Source organism: Triticum dicoccoides, chromosome 7B (genome assembly GCF_002162155.2).
Source record: "Triticum dicoccoides isolate Atlit2015 ecotype Zavitan chromosome 7B, WEW_v2.0, whole genome shotgun sequence".
In the NCBI taxonomy this organism is placed as follows: domain Eukaryota; kingdom Viridiplantae; phylum Streptophyta; class Magnoliopsida; order Poales; family Poaceae; genus Triticum; species Triticum dicoccoides.
Genome location: NC_041393.1, coordinates 564462922 through 564465711, shown reverse-complemented (window position 1 = coordinate 564465711; position 2790 = coordinate 564462922).

Here is a 2790-nt window from a genome sequence, read left to right as displayed (position 1 = left end):
TGCTTGCTTGAATTTTGTTGAGATTGCTTGACTTGTGCTGAGATAGCTAAAATCTGCCAAAGACTAAAATTGGGAAAAGGATAAGTTTTTATTTGGTCAAGTAGTCTAATCACTCCCCCTCTAGACATACTTTCGATCCTACAAGTGGTATCAGAGCTTTGGTATCCCATTGCTTTGATTTCCATAGCTTTTGGTGGTCATAGCCTTGGTTCCACAACCTAGGAGAGTATGGCGTCTAGCAAGGGAAATTATCACCGTAGAGGTCCTTACTTCGATGGTACTAATTTTGCTAGTTGGAAGCATAAGATGAAAATGCATATTCTTGGACATAACCCCGCCATTTGGGCTATTGTGTGTATTGGCTTGCAAGGTGAATTCTTTGATGGGAGAGAACCGAACCGTGAAGCTAGCGCGGAAGAGTTGAAATAGCTGCAATATAACGCTCAAGCTTGTGATATCCTCTTCAACGGATTGTGCCCTGAAAAATTCAACAAAATCGGCTGTCTTGAGAATGCAAAGGGAATTTGGGATACTTTGATTGATATGCATGAAGGTACCGACTCCGTCAAGGAATCCAAGTTGGATGTGCTTCAAAGTCAACTTGACAAGTTCAAAATGAAGGATGGTGAAGGTGTCGCTGAAATATAATCCAGGCTTGGTCTTATCACAAATGAGATTGCCGCCTTAGGAAGTGAAGAGATGACTGACAAATTCATCATCAAGAAGATTCTAAGAGCTTTGGACGGAAAATATGATACTGTGTGCACATTGATCCAAATGATGCCCAATTACAAAGATCTCAAACCAAAGGAAGTCATTGGAAGAATTGTTGCTCATGAGATGTCACTCAAGGATAAGGAGGAACTTCACAACAAGTCAAGTGGTGCTTACAAATCCTCATGTGAAGCCCCCACATCATCAAGTGAGAAAGAAACCTTCAATGAAGAATTGAGCTTAATGCTGAAGAACTTCAACAAGTTCTACAAGAGTAGAAGCAAAGAGAAAAGCTCCAAGTCAAGGTCCTACAATGACAAAAGATCTTCTAGTCAAGAGCGTAATTGCTACAATTGTGGAAGACCAGGACACTATTCCAATGAGTGTATGACACCCTACAAAAGAAGAGAAGAATCACCTAAAAGGATAAGTAGAAGAGAAGAATCACCACCAAGAGAGAGGAGGAGTAGATATGATCGTTATGAACGAAGAACATCCCGGAGAAGCAAGGATTCAGAAACGAAGGACAAGTCATCAAGGAGCTACACAAAACGAAGACATCAAGCTCATGTTGGTGAATGGGTATCCGGCTCCGATTCCAACAATCACTCCGAGAGAAGCTATCACTCCGACTCCGAATATACTCAATATGAAGGTGTTGCTGGTCTAGCACTTGTGTCAACCAACTCCTACGACATATTTGATTCACCAAATGAAGGACTTGGAAGATTCTTCATGGCTAAAGGCCCAAAGGTAACACACCCCGAGTATGTTGATTTCAATAGTGATGAAGTGACTTGTTAGGTGATGATGATTTACTTGTTGACAACTCTAGTGATGAATACTATGATGAAACATCAATTAATCATGCCAATCAAGATAAAACGAATGACAATGATAAGGAGAAGATTGAGCTTCTAACTAAAGAACTAAACACTCTTAAGTTATCTCATGAAACTATCTTAGAAGATCATCGAGAACTTTTAAGGACTCATGAGAAGTTACGCTTTGAAAAGCTCAACCTTGAGCAAGAGCATGAGTTCTTAAAGGCAATCAATGATGATCTTCGTAAGAAAAGTTCTTCTTCCATTGCCAAGCGTTTACTCTTATCTACTTACATGCCTCAAGTCAAGTCTAGTAACAAGAACAAGAAGCATTCTTCCTCCAGTAATAACAATAACCATGCTAAATACAATGTTGTTGCTTCTAGTAGTTCTCTTGATTCCACTAATGATTCTCTTAGCCAAGTTACACTTGAGCAAGAAAATAGCTTATTGAAGGGAATTATAGAGAAAGGTGTTTACAAGAGCCTTGTCATGAGTAAGCCATTTGAAGAAACTGTACGCAAGCAAGGAAGGCACCGGAAGACCCAAGGTGTTGGTTTTGAACGAAAGTTCAATGCCAATGGAGTTGAGTGGGAAGAAGATCAATAACCCAAGATGAAGTTTGTTCCTTAACAAGAGAAGTATGATCCTACTTCCTTCAAAGGGACACAAGCCCAAGATGATCTTCCACCACAAGACCACAAGCAAAAAGGCAAGGACAAGCTTCAAGAGGAGATTGATGCATTTGAAGAAGCTCCTAAGGCCTTGGTCAAGTGGGTTCCCAAGACTACATCAAGTTCTACTTCATCAAGTACAACTACAACTCCAAGGATTCCCATCAAGATGATGTGGGTCCCAAAGAAGAAGAACTAGAGAGTTCTTGAGGGTGACTTCGCCAACATACTTCACTCATATCATTTTGGCAACAACAAGTGCAATCAACTTCCACATCTTGCACTAGTTAAAGGAGTCGCAAACCCTCTTGTTGGTAAGACAAGGGACAAGGTAACCTAATGCTCTCATAGACATCATTTTGTGTGTGCATCACTCTATGTCTATGGATATCCTTGTTTGTTCCTTGCGGGACTAACCCGTGTAGGTATTGAAAGTGCAACTCACTCCAAAGGATTGCTCCAAATGATCTACATCAACACTGAGCATCCACATCTTCAACACCAACATGAAGTCATCATCGACAAAACCCAAGGTTAGTTCATCCCTCTAAGGGGGGATCTCACATCTAGGGGGAGCT